The 14,477-nt window shown below is 37.9% G+C and overlaps 1 protein-coding gene and 1 long non-coding RNA gene across 2 annotated transcripts in view; both read right to left on the bottom strand.

Annotated features, from left to right (window-relative positions):
* The window catches only part of LOC104100195 (proteinase inhibitor I-B-like), a 37,893-nt gene that overhangs the window by 19,246 nt on the left and 4,170 nt on the right, over positions 1-14,477 (bottom strand). The window lies entirely within an intron of this gene.
* On the bottom strand, positions 1,988-2,368 carry LOC138899545 (uncharacterized). Its single transcript, XR_011411240.1, has 2 exons — positions 2,140-2,368; positions 1,988-2,043 (listed from the first exon to the last, which is right to left on the bottom strand). It is a non-coding gene; the product is annotated as an uncharacterized lncRNA (long non-coding RNA).

Genomic DNA, 14,477 nt, shown 5'->3' with positions numbered 1-14,477 from the left:
GTCGTTCACATGCATTTCATATAACAAATAATTTAAGGGTTCTATTACCTCAAGTCAAGGTTAACCACGACACTTACCTCGCTTTCCAAGCAAATTCAAGAATCCAATAAACCCTTGCCTCGTAAATTCGTGTTCGAAATCCTCAAATCTAGTCATAAACAATTCAATATACTCAATACAAATCGTAAGAATTAATTCAATATGAATTTACTAATTTTTCCAGATTAAAATCCGAAATTCATCTAAAAATTCATCAATGGGGCCCACATCTCGAATCTCAAAACAACTTACGAAATCCGAACACCTGTTCCGAGACGAGTCCAACCATACAAAAATTATCAAATTCCGATGTCAAATGAACCTTCAAATCTTAAATTAAAGTCTTTGAAGATTTCTACCATTTTCATCTCAATCTTTACCCATTTGAACTCAAAAATCTTCCCACAAACCTTATTGGTATAAGCATATATAAATAACACTCTTAGGCTCAAGAATCATAGTCCTAATCAACCATCTTATTCCCAAATCCGAAATTGAAAAAACTAGAGTATGAACCTTACCTCTTAGATGAAGAACTTGAGAGATTTCTTGTTGGATTTCAAGGCTTGAGCAAGATTTGATGAACAAGACACTTGAACTTCTTCCTCTCTTTAGAACACTCTCACTTCTCTCTAAAAATATCAGGTTTTAGTTCAAAAATAACTTAGCCCCTCTCCCTACCCGGCCTTGGAGGTATTAAATGAGCTTCTACGTGCGCGGCCGCGCAATTGGGCAAGTGATCGCGCATCTGGGCGCGCATATGACACGGGTCCAGTAAAATGGACATAACTTTCTGTATACATATCCAAATAATGAACGATTTGAAATGTTAGAAATAGACTCGAAGATCTTTCATTTGATAGGTTGTCCATCACATAACTCCTTATATATATATATATATATATATATATATATATATATATATATATATATATATATATATATATATATGCTCATCAAAAATTTGGTCTTGTGCGTACTCATTTGGAACTTTAGTCTATTATGAAATTTTTCAACTTGGCTTAGACTTAGGACTTTCCTTAGACTCCATATCACTTATAATATGTCTCGTACACTTATTATCATATCCAATAGGTGTCCATCATGTTAATAGTCCTCGAATGAGAAATAGAGTCCGCCCCCAAACACATAACATAACTTATCTCTTCTTTCGCACATTTCAATTTCCCGTATTTTACTAACTCCCAAAATTTTCAAATATTTTGCCAAAGTTTCCTTTGTAACTGGGCCTATCCACCTGCCAGAGAATCCCAGAAACCAATCTTAACAACACATACATAATCCAATCAACGTAACATAACATGAAAACAAAACAATACTAACAGTGGCCTCATAAGCAATATATTTCTAGAAAATGAACGACATTAACATCAACTATTCAGGTGATACGTAACTCATAGCAGGTAAGCTCCCAACATCTTCATAAAACACAGAAATGAATATTTAAATTAAAGATGACATTTTTTGATCATCACAGCTACTACTATATATCTAATTCAATATCAACGACTGGAAACTGTCTTTTCATGGATAATTACCTTATTTAGCTTAACTATGTTAGATACTCGATCGGGTGGCCTAATGCATGATGTACTACAAAACAAATTGTGTTGATATATACTAGACGAGTGGCGCCCGTACACCGCACGGGCGCTTGCCCGACACATTATTTGTTTAATTTGCACAGCTATAGGTTACTCAAAATCAACATGCAGAACATATTTTCGAGCAAGAAGTCACATACTTGTAAAAATAGCCAGGCTAAATCCCAATTAATAATACAATGGAGTGACATAGGAGATAATATGCAAAAAAAAACTTCCTCTTTCCCAACCCATTATGCAGAACACAATGGCCAATTACTACTTCACTTACAAAAAAATGTACTAAATCAAGTAGAAAATCATTGACCTCAAAGAGTTTTCGCCGTCAGCCAGAAAAAAGAATTCAATTCCCAAGCTGCATCATAGGAGAGAGCAACTCCTGCAAGTCAAAGAATCAATGATCCCTACTTCATGAACAATGTACTGATTAAGAAACCATATGATTGATAAAGATGAACCAGATAGGATAGGTTACCATATCATAATTAGCAGAACCGAATATCTTGCATGATTTTTGTGTTATCATTCAGGATCACTAATCTGCTTGAGAAATCTGAGCACTCCTTCTCATTTAATAATCTTTACATGTAAAATAGACCAGATTAATGGACTGTCTAGTTATCAAACTATTGTACAAACAAGAGTAGACGATTAACATTAGCAACCCCCAATAGAACTGTCACGACCCAAAATCCACTGTAGATCGTGATGGCTCCTAACGCCGCCGTCAGACAAGCCAACGGTAATTTACTAATTCAATTACCCATCTTTATTACCTATGAAATCAAAATTTCCATTAACTAATTAGTATAAAATAGGATTTACAGAGTGAAGCAATGATGGTTATATGAACTACCGTACCAAACATCCAGAAGCAATGATGGTCAAAAGGTTCTATTGATTTCGTAGTAGTGGTAACAAGTGCAGTGTCATTGGAAGATGTCGGTATGGAATTTCACAGGTGGGTTATCTCCTGTGAGAAGGTTAGCGGTTGCGTAATTTTGATGAAGTTTCTACGAAGAGTTCTACTTACTACCGGGCAGAAGGTCGAATATGCGATTGTGGCTGATAATTCGGAATGTTCATGAAAAGTTTAACAAGATATTTCGAGAAATATGGTGGATTAACGGTGCGAGATCATGGTAATTGAGAAGGAGGAATCTTTGTGGGTTTGACATTTATGTGATTGTATCTTAAAGCTAAGTGGGGGAGCCCACCGTCTACAATTGGGTCGCGCGGTTGTCTGCTTGTGCAAGTTTTGGGAAGACTTAGAGCTTATGCTTATTGTGGATGTGATGCATAAGGGAAAGAATTCATTCGGTTGCTTCTTTGAGAGAGTGTTCATGTGCTGACAGAGCGTTGAAATTAGTTATATTTGGGACCAGGTTAAAGTAGGTGACTCTCAACTAGGGTTCAAGTAGGTTTAAGAATTAAAGTACAACATCTAAGGATTTTGGGTCCGTTGTGTGGCTAAGGATCGAGTTTTTACAGTGGATTATAAAAAGGACTTGGAGTGTTTCTATGTTGGCACCGGAGGTCTGCGGTACGATGTTACAGAGATGGAAGAAAATAACTTCGTATTCGTAGAGGATCTTTCAGAATAGGGGTACCCGTTGGAGATGTTATTGTGCGCATAAGGGGTGGATGAGATGGTTCATGGGTATTAAGACGATGTGGTCTCGTGATTCCGGTCACTCAGGATGAGTGCTGATTGAATTTGTTATATTTTATTTTGAATGGAGCTATTATTATATCTAAGGCAAGTCAAGAGTAAATTGGAAGAAGTTGGGACGATTAGTAATAGTTTGAATCAATGTGTTTGTGGCAATGATCAGTTCCTTCGGCGTGTTAAGTTATACAAGTGGTTTGTGGTTGTACGTGCAGGCTTGACAGCCCCCATAACTTGTTGGATTTGGGAGGTATTCGATTCCTATGGCATTGCTATATGTAAGCGGATTCCAGAAGAGTTATGGCAGTTTAGACCACAACTTGATGTTTGTATTTTCTGCGATTATAGGAATTCAGTTGCGTGTTGCAATTGTTCTTCTGAAATGAGTTAAGTGGAAGGTTTCTAGCCAATGAAGTACTTATTCTACTTGTAGTTCAGGGGTTATAATGAATTCTTGTACTCTTGCGTAACGACATGTTAGGCGTAGTAAGCGGCATAGGAATTGGAAGTTGAGGATCAAGGTTGTGACTCGGTGTTGATAAGAATGTCATGAGATCGGATTAGCAGGGAAGAATTCATATGTTCAGAGTAAGATGGCATTTTCTTCAGTATCACCTGAGAATGGTGTCCGGGGTAAGGGGCATGTGTATCGATTTGCGGATTCTTGATTTGCTTTACAAAATTAGTACGATTGGTGATATGGAGGTGCAGACTTCGCTTCCTAGTGCGGAAGGTCGTGGGAGCGTATCCCACGGAAAAATTTGTATAAGTGTGACATATTAGCCACTTGATTGTTAAGGGTTGAAACCAAGTATGTAGATTCGGGTACTATCGCTAATGTGAGAAGTTTATGCCTGAAAGGTGCTCTATTCATTTGGTTGTGGACTATGGAAGTTTGGTCCAAATTGGACGACTGCTCGTGTGTGTCATGAATATGGTCATTGTGGATCCTTGAAAGGATGTTATCCCAATATGGTATGATCAGAATCGGCTTGAGGTCCATTGGTGGACCTAAAGTGAATGTATGCTCTACGTTAGGTCATATGTTTTCATTCAGCATAGCACTGTTTGTGGAGGAGTCTTCGGGTGTTAGATATTATTCATCTCGTCAACTATCCTATGTAATACTATATTATGCCATGTGCGTTGTCCAAAAGCCTTGATTATTTGCACATGTATTGTGATCATGTGTAGCTTGTGGTGTTGTATGAGCAAGATAGCTCTCGAAATACAGGTCATTTATTTCACCTTAATTGTGCTTGGGTTTTTGTAGCGTATGGTGTTATCCGTCTCCCCAAAATTGTATTAAGCACTTGGCGTGCTTGTGGCCGACATTTGGACATTTCGTAAGTATAAGCATTTCGGCTTGATGGGTCTTTCCTTATTGATTGTTATGTGTGGATTGGGTGGCACGCCGCCACGGGTACATTATTTGGATCAGGTGGCACGCCACCAAGGGTATGTTTTGTGGATCGGATTGCGCACCACAACAATGTCACATTCGGATTGGGTAGTAAGCCGTAACGGTATCATGTATGGATCGGGTTGCATGCCGCAACAGTGAGATGTTGAGTATGGTCCCTTAAACTTATTTTGTGTGCCTTGTTTCTCATCTATAAGATAGGTTAATAACATCTGTTTGGCCGTGTTATTAGTTACGCGGGTTGGATGGTTCTTTGCCAGAGTTCGTTCTTCCTTATGGGTCATACTCGGGTTGAAGCGTGTTGGTGCTTTAATGGCATCGTATGAGATTTTAGACGTTGTTTGAGGTGGTTTATTGCCCAAGCAGCTTGTATGGGTGAGACGAGATTATTGGGCCTTAGATCAGTGCGATCGGAGTTATGTTGGGTATTTTAAAGAGAAACTATCGTTATTCAATTCATAATGAGGTAATTGTTCTTGTCAGGATGAGAGACTCAATGATTTATTGATTCGGTAGGTGGTTATGAGTTTTTACACATCTCTTTCATCGTGGCAGTATTGCGAGAGTTGGAACAGAGCTTATATGTGTTATGAGGTGTACTGCGAGCATCAGATTCGTGAAACTTCAGCTATTGTGGTCGGAGGATGCTTTTATGGTCAAACGACTTATGTAGTGCATGGTGTGATTTCAGCGGAGTAGCATGATAGTATTTGGTACAGTGTGTGGTGATTGATGTAGTGTTCTTATGTTAGAATTGGGTCTCGTGGAGAATTCTGGATGTTGGAATTTGGTTCTGAAGCTTGTTCGCTAAGGTTATAGGAAGGATCTTCAGTCTGGCTCCAGCTAATACGCTCACATGAGTTGTTGTGGCACGGGTAGGTACATGAGGTGTTAAACAGTGATTTTGGACAACTCCAGAGCAGTTCTTGGCATGTTCGAGGACGAACGTATATTTAAGTAGGGGAGAATGTAACAACCCGACCGGTCGTTTTGAGCTTTAGCACATCTTTCGGTGGTTTGAGGCCTTGGGTAACTGCACTTCATGTTTTATAACTTGTACGGTTGGTCGGAGTTGAATTTTGGGAAGTTTTTTTTTAGTGGCTAATATATATATATATATAACCCAAAAAAAGGGGTCCAAAATTACAAGATTTTCAAGACAATGTAATAAATGAAAGCTTCTAGTATCTAATAGTAAGACTAGAAATAATAAGCTAGCTATTACAATGATATGGGATATATGCTTCCAGGAAAAAGTAGTGCTAGTGATCCAACAGCCAAGAGCAACAACCAAACAGTAGCACCTCCAAAGTTCACATCAGGCACCAAGTTATGCATTCCATAGGACAAGATTCCAATGGACAAGGCAAGTATGGACTCCAGCCAGTCTTACCGTTGCACTGAAGCTATCCAAATCTGATAAATCCATGTATAGCATGACCTCCTCAATGATGTATTCCTTTTTTCTTTGTAGTCAGTCATGGGGCTAATAAGATCATTTGGATAAAACAAACACTGCTCGCTTGAAGAATGTGTACAATATAGTATTTTCTCATCTCCAGAATGAGTATGCAACCACACTAATACCACTGGACAAAAGAAATGTGAGAAGTAGTACCAAAATGGGATCGTTCTGAAGACGTGTGATCTGCTCTTTAATCTGTAATATCACATATGTGCTCACTCGCAGCATTGGAAGATGTTTCTTTCCAGTTTCGACCCTTCAACATCCACTATTTGTGATCAGCTATTTGTCTCGATATGCTCTTTTTCAGTTCAAATCTGCCACCCCAGAACAAAGAAAATGTCGTAATATCTAAAATAAACCATGCATCTTGGTAGGATGTTCATCAGATGTAGCCGTGAAAGATTCTTCACTATCAGGAGCCAAATTAACTGTTGATTTGGTTTTGCTGTACCATATACACCCAAGAACACGTTTGCACATTTTGTATAATTCTTGAGTAATATAATAGACTTGTTTGCCCATTACAGTCCAATACCCAGAATCTTTACTAATATCAATTGAACTCATGATGCCATATAGGATTACACTGTACATCCCGACAGAGAGATTAATTACCTGACCACGTGTATTGTTTGTCCAAATATCACAGCACTGTTTGCCCACCTGTGTTGTCATGTTGTTGAATTTCAAGATTCTTAGCAGCCATCCTTGCATTCTGTTAGAATGCCTTGTAAAGATCTTGCAATTTGATTTCCCGAGCTTCCTAATGCAGCCTAACAATAGTCATGTTCCAGAATCATAACTCTGCAGCAATTGTAATGCTATATGTGGACTGTAGAACATTGAATTCCAGTATGCAGTCACATTGGAATGGAGCATAATGTTTTTTTTATGACAAAAACTCATTTGCCTTCTTATTTGAGTTTTTCCATATCTCAATAAGACACCACCAGAATGAGCTTAGCTAATACCACTGAGAGATGTCTTATTGAGACACAGAGGCATAAGTGAATAAGCATGAAGCAACATCTGTCATTTTATTAACGTTGCTATCCATCAATCAGGTGCTTTTCTCTTTGCTATCCTTACTCTTAGATTAGAGATTTGAGATTTGTCCTTGTTGATCAGTCTCCTTCCTGCAGTAGGCAATTCATAAAAGTTGTTAAACTGAAGATTAACTGCAAAAGAAAACACCATGTTAGCTAAGAAATCAGCCATTGTATTGCCCTCTCTGAACACGTGTTGGAAGATCATACTGAAACGATTCCTTATCTCCTTGATCTTCTGTACTTCTGCACCTAAGCACCAAGGTGGATCCCATTCCCCTTCTATCACCTTCTTCAAAACCAAGGAGTCTGTCTCCAATATGAGGGGATGTAGATCTTGTTCAACACAGTATTCCAGACCTTCTAGTATTGCCTTTGCTTTAGCTACAACATTGGTAGTGATGCCAACTTCAACTGCTCTTGCATGAATCAAATCACATGCATCATCTCTCACATAAATTTCAATTGAGCTATGTCCCGGATTTCCTTTTGAAGCACCATCAGTGTTACATTTATACCATCCTCCATAAGGCATCTGCCATGTGACTTTTCTAGTGATCAGAATAGGTCTATATTCTTCAAAAACCTCGATCATGCCAGGCCATAGTAATGGTATATTGGATAACCATGAATATCTAACTCTTGCCAAGAAGTGAAGAGTCTTGTTAACTTTATGTATGACTCTATTAGTAGACACTGATCCCCCATTTTTGCCTGTGTTTCTCTTCTTCCATAATTCCTAAGTGATGATAGCTGGAGCTGTCTTAAACAAAGGATTCAGTTTTGGACAACATTTTGCATTCCACCAAGCCCTTATAACTTGTTTAACCTGCACCAGTAAGATATTAATCCCTGCTGCCCCCAAGAATGTCCTCCAAACTTTGTCAGTAGTGGGGCTAGTTAGGAATATACTTGCCACGACCCGAAATTCCCACCTTCGGGACCGTGATGGCGTCTAACATTTTACTTGCTAGGCAAGCCAACGTTAGAATAATATTAGCCATTTTTAAAAAATTCAGTTGAAATGATAATAATTCAACCAAATATCTGGAATAAATATGAAATAGAAAATTTTCCTACAATCCCAAAACCGGTAATACAAGTCACAAGCTCTACAGAGTTTACTAGAAAATTTCTAAATACAATTGTTCCATAATAAAATCAACAGTGCAGGAAAATATCAGAAGGTGACTTTGAGGCATGCGAACGTGACAGCAGGTATACCTTAAGTCTCCACAATAATGTCCGATCAATTAGTAAGATTATCAACAACACTGAGGTACCTGAATCTGCAACCCGCTTCAACAATATAAACATAAAAAAAATCCAGTTGCAGCGTGCAACCCGCTCCTCCAATAACACAAATTAAACAACTAATTACGGTGTACCACAAAATCAAAAGGAAGAACGAGTCTACACGAAGAAGTCACAATTAATGAAAAAGCTACATGATAGCTCACGAAGTCAAATAGAAAGGTAATAACAATCCACAATCAAGGCATATTTTATACGCATCAATTAATAATTAAGGCATGTAACAAACAAAGCAGTAATTCAACAAGTGACTACAATTAACAATTAGCATATAAGGGTAAACTTGACAACAAGGATGGAATATGTGCTAAAAATTTCAAGTAAAGCATGTACAAACAATTCTAACAACAAAAGATATAATCATGACACGATATTTACAAACAAGTGTATAAAAGGAGCCTAACGGTCCAAACTGGTCAAATACCACATATAGGTCATGTACCCACTCGTCAACTCACGTACACGACCTTCACATAACATGAATGACACAATCATATCAAATCCTAAGGGGTAGTTTTCCCCACACAAAGTTATACAAGACACTTACCTTAACGGAGTTAAGGCCGATATTCCAAAATAGCATTCTCATATGAATTGGCCTCCGGACGGCTCTAATCTTTCTTGAGCTTTCCTTACATTACTACAATGTTCCAGAAATCCTAGCAACTTCAATCTATTTATAAACATAATAAAAGTGAACTATAATTAGGAAGATATGCATGGTTTCAGCTCATTTGAGCATTTTATCAAACACTAGGTGTGCAAATTTGGTTACAAGATTCTTCTACAAGATTTCCTTCACTCCACAACCCAATCCTTACTTATTTGAGCTCAATAATCTTCCCACAAACCTTATTGGTATAAGCATATATGCATAATACTCTTACATCCAAGAATCATACTCTCAATCACCCATCTGTTACCCAAAACTTGAAATTGAAGACTGGGGATTTGAATCTTACCTCTTAGATGAAGATCATGTGATTGGATTCCTTGATTCTTGAAGATTGGTGCAAGATTGGATGATTCAAATGTTAGATTCTCTCCTTCTCTCTCTAAAATGCTCTTACTTCTCTCTAAAACCCTCAGATTAACACCCCAAAATAAGCCCCAAAGGCTATTTATCAAAATGGGTCGGGTTATGAAAATAGGAAAATTAACCCTCCGAACTCAAGTCTGCGGTCGCATAATGGATCGCACAATTGGTATGCGGGTCGCACATTGCACCGCAAAACTGATGCCCAGAAATGGGCTTCACTGGACAAGTTTGCGACCATTTTGTGGTCGCATAACCACTTCTGCGGACCGCAGAATTGGCCGCAGAATTGTATTATGCCAGCATTTAGTAATTTGGTTATAACTTCTTGTAGGAGTGTCCAAATGACAAACGGTTTGAAGCGTTAGAAACTAGACTCGAAAAGCTTTAATTTTATAGGTCATAAATCACATAACTCCTTATATGGAGTCCTCTCCTTAGACCCCACATCACTTATAATATGCCTCGTACACTTATTATCATATCCAATTGATATCCATCATATTAATAGTCCTTGTCTACACACAGAATAATATAATGAGCACATATCAACTTTCTAATTTTGCCAAAATAAGCTGAATTATACTACGAACTTCCAACTCCAATTCCGGACATACGCCTAAGTCCAAAATCACCATACAAAACTATTGGAATCATCAAAGTTCCATTACGAGGTCGTTTACACAAAAGTCAAACTCCGGTCAACTCTTTTCATTTAAGCTTCCAAAACAAGAATATATTGTTCTTTCAATTAAATCTTGAATCATCAAAAAATCAAACTCGACCGCGCGCGCAAGTCATAATACACACTATGAAGATGCTCGAGGTCTTAAGCCATTGAACGGGACACTAATTCTTAAAACGACAAGTCGGGTCGTTATAATATTATCAATGGTCTCTTCCTGTGGATTTTGGCAGCACCAAGATCTTGATACCTGTATATATCCATTCCTTTTCCATATATCATCTGTAGGTAATTTATTTCTCCATAATATCTACAAGAAAAATGAGATTTTGAATGGGAATCCTTTAATCCACATGTGTTTGAATTCTGGAATAGGGATTTCTCTATGTCTGAGGAAATGCCAGGCATTACTAATAGTAAACTTGCCTGAAGAGTTTGGCATCCATTGTGATTTGTCCCAGTATTCCTCACTGCCTTCATAGTGGAAATGTTGTCTAATGTGTTCTGCAATATCTTCAGGTACACTTTGTTCCAGCAGCTGCTCATTCCATGCTCCTCCTTACCTTAATTTGATACCTCTTGTAATTCCTCATTTATTGGGAATTCTGGTGGCACTACATGATATAGTGCACCCAAACATATCCAGTTTTTTTGCCATATATTTGTTGTTCCACTCTTCAATTCCCAAAGGATCTCATGTTCTACTTCTTCCCTAACATTCAACATTTTTCTCCACACATGAGAACCTTGTATGAATTGCATAACAGTATGTATTATTTTTTTGCAGTATTTGTTCCACATAAAGTTAGACCATAGAGTTTTGGTGGTCCTAAATCTCCACCAAAGTTTAGCAAAAAGTGCCCTTGAGACATCATGTATTGATCTGAAACCTAGTCCTCCCTACTCTTTAGGAAGACATAAGTTTTGCCAAGAAGTCCAATGTCTACTCCTTCCTTCCTCTTTAGTACTCCAAAAGAATCTTGCAAAGATCTGATGTAAGTGTTCCATAATATTTTTAGGGGGGTCAAGAACTGATAGTAGATACAAAGGCATGCTTTGCAACACACTACTAATCAGTGTTGCTTTTCCTCCAAACGATAGGAGTTTTCCTTTCCAGGACTGCAACTTAGCCTTAACTTTCTTCACTAGCTCAGCATAATATTCCTTCCTTCTTCTAGCATAGAAAATAGGACACGTTAAGTAAACGACTGGGAATTATCCTCTGGTAAATCCTGTAATATCTCCCATTGCCTGAGACACTACACGTGATACATTATCATGCATGTAAAATGAGATCTTAGCTTTGTTGATCAACTGGCCTGATACCTGCTCATATCTATGAAGGACTGCCATGATCTTGTTCAATGAAGGGGGGTGAGCTGACGCAAATATTATTGTATCATCAGCATATGCAAGGTGATTCAAAAGATCAGTCCATTTAGGCATACCAAATCCCTTAAAAGTTGTATCCTCAAATCAAAGATCTAGATAGTACCTCAGCTAATAATATAAATAATGTTGGAGATAAAGGATCTCCTTGCTTCACTCCCCTTGTTGATTTGAAGAAACATGTGGTTTGGTCATTCACCAAGACCGAATACCAATTATTAAAGATCAAATTCCACAGCATTGTGATAAAGTGTTCTGCAAATCACATTCTCCTTAATACATGCAACATATACTTCCAAGATATCATATCGTAAGTCTTTGCCATATCCAGCTTAATGACAACATTAGCTGGCTTACCTCTCAGTCTTATGTGAGTGACAATTTCCTGTGTAAGAAGTATATTCTCAAATATGTTCCTACCCTTCACAAATCCAGATTGATTAAGAGAGATTAGAGAAGGTAGAAATCTTTGTAGTCTGTCATAAATCACCCTGGACGACACCTTGTTTATAAAGTTACTCAAACTTATAGGTCTTAAGTCTAAGAAAGTCTCAATCATGTTCTTCTTAGGCAGTAGTACCAAGTTGGTATAAGTGATTAACTTTGGTAGTGTTGCACCCACATAACATTGAAGAACCATGTTGTGTATGTCATTGCAAATTACATCCCAACACTCTTGATAGAATAGTCCAGTAAATCCATCAGGACCACTGGCACTATTATCACTAAGTGCAAAAACTGCAGCCTTAACTTTATCTAGTGTTGGATATCTACACAGCTCTAAATTTTGCTCCATTGTAACCATTATAGGTATGTTCTCCAGCATAGAGTAATCTGTGGGATCCCATTCTGTAGTGAACTGCTTCTAGTAGAACTCAATTGCAGTATTAGCCATATGTTCCTGATCTTCTAGCCAGTTGCCATCAGCATTTTGTATCCATTTCAATTGCAACTTCTGCCTTTTACCATTAACATAATTGTGGAAAAAGTTAGAGTTTCTATCACCTTCAGCAAACCATGTCATCCCTGCTTTCCGCTTCCAGTACTGCTCCTCTAAGCTTAGATATTTTTTCAATTCTGCTTGGGTTTTTTGAAGAACTATCCTATTCTCAATCGTAGGCTTCTCCTAAATTCGGAAGCTTTAAGTTGGAAGAGTTGACTAAGGTTTGACTTTTGAGTAAACGACCTCAGAATCAAGATTTAAAAGTTTCAATAGGTTTGTATGATGATTTTGGACTTATGAGTATGTCCGGATTTGGATTTAGAAGTCCGTAGGTTGATTTGATGCTTTTTAGCAAAAGTTGGAAGATTGAAGGTTTAGAAGGTTGATAGATTTGACCGAGAGTTGACTTTATTGATATCGATTCTGGATTATGGTTTCGGGAGTTGGTATAGGTCCGTTATGTCATTTGGAACTTACATGCAAAATTTGAGGTCATTCCGGGTTGGTTTGGTATAGTTCGGCATGAGTTTTAGAAGTTTAAAAGTTCATTAGTACAATAGGCTTGAATTGATGTGCGATTCATGGTTTTGATATTGTTTGGTATAATTTGAGGCCTCAAGTAGGTTCGTATTATATTTTGGGACTGGTTTGTATGATTGAATGGGGTCCCGGAGGCTTCGGATGTGTTTAGGATGTGTTTGGGTTGTGTCGCGCTTTTATTTGATATTTCGGCATCGTCTCTTTGGGCATAAAGGGAACTATATTGAGAAAATGACTTTTTATTTGTGATTATATTGAATTATCAGACCCATATCGTAATTACGGATCCATAGAAATAAGAATCATTGAATTTTGATGTCGTATGAGAGAGTTATGCCCATTTCCGTGTCGGACAAAATTGCTGGTTTTTGGTGCGAAGCTTTGTTCTTCGCGAAAGCGAGAGAGGTTCCGCGAACGCGAAGAAGGATTTCTGAGTTGACCGGTCGACGCAAAAAATTACTCTTCGCGAACGCAAAGGTATCCCGCGAAGGCGATGAAGAAAAATCATCTAGACAGTGTTTTAAACCGAGAACTTTAGTATTTTGGCCATATCTTGAGTTGTAGAGCTCCGTTTGATATGATTTTTGCGACGTTGTTCTCGTCTCAACAAGGGGGTAAATATATGACCTTTATTTTGATATTTATCCATGGTTATTTCCGTTGGGTATTACTTTTATCCGTATTTGGATTGTAGAAATTAGGATTTTGAGCTCAAAGTTGAGAAATGGTAAATCCTTGATTTGAGAGTCGATTCATCGATGGAATTGGATGATTTTCTGGATATAGACCACATGAGTTATGGGTAATATTTATTTTCAATAATTTTTGAAATCTGGACACGTGGGCCCGAGGGTTGACTTTATTGACTTTTCGAGCAGTGTTAGGAATTGTTATAAATTGATTTATTATGAGTATTAGAGTATATTTTTATTGGTTTGCACATTGTTTGACTAGTTTTGGAGCAACGGGCATCGATTTGAGGTGTTAGAGTGGCGTTGGAGCTGGTTATGAAACTTCGGAGCGAGGTAAGTCTCATTTCTAACGTTGTGAGAGGGAACCCCGTACGTGTTATATTCTTATGTGCTACATGTTGTGGGAGCTAGGCACGTATGAGGTGACGGGTGCTCGTGCATATGCTAGAATTTCTTATTATGTCCAGATAGACTTAGGTTCACACAATGCTATAATTGTATTATTTGGGTTATCTTTGCTTGTTTAATTTCTTTATTTCGCGTTACGACTTGAGACAAGACTTGCATAGGGTGATAGACTCGCTATTGTAGAGATGTAACGAGCTACT

The sequence above is a fragment of the Nicotiana tomentosiformis genome, chromosome 9 (genome assembly GCF_000390325.3).
Source record: "Nicotiana tomentosiformis chromosome 9, ASM39032v3, whole genome shotgun sequence".
Lineage (NCBI taxonomy): Eukaryota > Viridiplantae > Streptophyta > Magnoliopsida > Solanales > Solanaceae > Nicotiana > Nicotiana tomentosiformis.
Note: the sequence above shows the minus strand (reverse complement) of the source record. Positions and strands in the feature narration are given on the sequence as shown.